Genomic DNA, 407 nt, shown 5'->3' with positions numbered 1-407 from the left:
TATACAGGTGCATCTCGATAAATTAGAATGTCATGGAAAAGTTCATTTATTTCGGTTATTCAACTCAAATTGTGAAACTCGTTTATTAAATAAATTCAGTGCACACAGACTGAAGTAGTTTAAGTCTTTGGTTCTTTTAATTGTGATGATTTTGGCTCACATTTCACAAAAACCCACCAATTCACTATCTCAACAAATTAGAATATGGTGACATGCCAATCAGCTAATCAACTCAAAACACCTGCAAAGGTTTCCTGAGCCTTCAAAATGGTCTCTCAGTTTGGTTCATTAGGCTACACAATCATGGGGAAGACTGCTGATCTGACAGTTGTCCAGAAGACAATCATTGACACCCTTCACAAGGAGGGTAAGCCACAAACATTCATTGCCAAAGAAGCTGGCTGTTC

Source organism: Sinocyclocheilus grahami, unplaced genomic scaffold, assembly GCF_001515645.1.
Source record: "Sinocyclocheilus grahami isolate Dianchi unplaced genomic scaffold, SAMN03320097.WGS_v1.1 scaffold1212.1, whole genome shotgun sequence".
Lineage (NCBI taxonomy): Eukaryota > Metazoa > Chordata > Actinopteri > Cypriniformes > Cyprinidae > Sinocyclocheilus > Sinocyclocheilus grahami.
Note: the sequence above shows the minus strand (reverse complement) of the source record.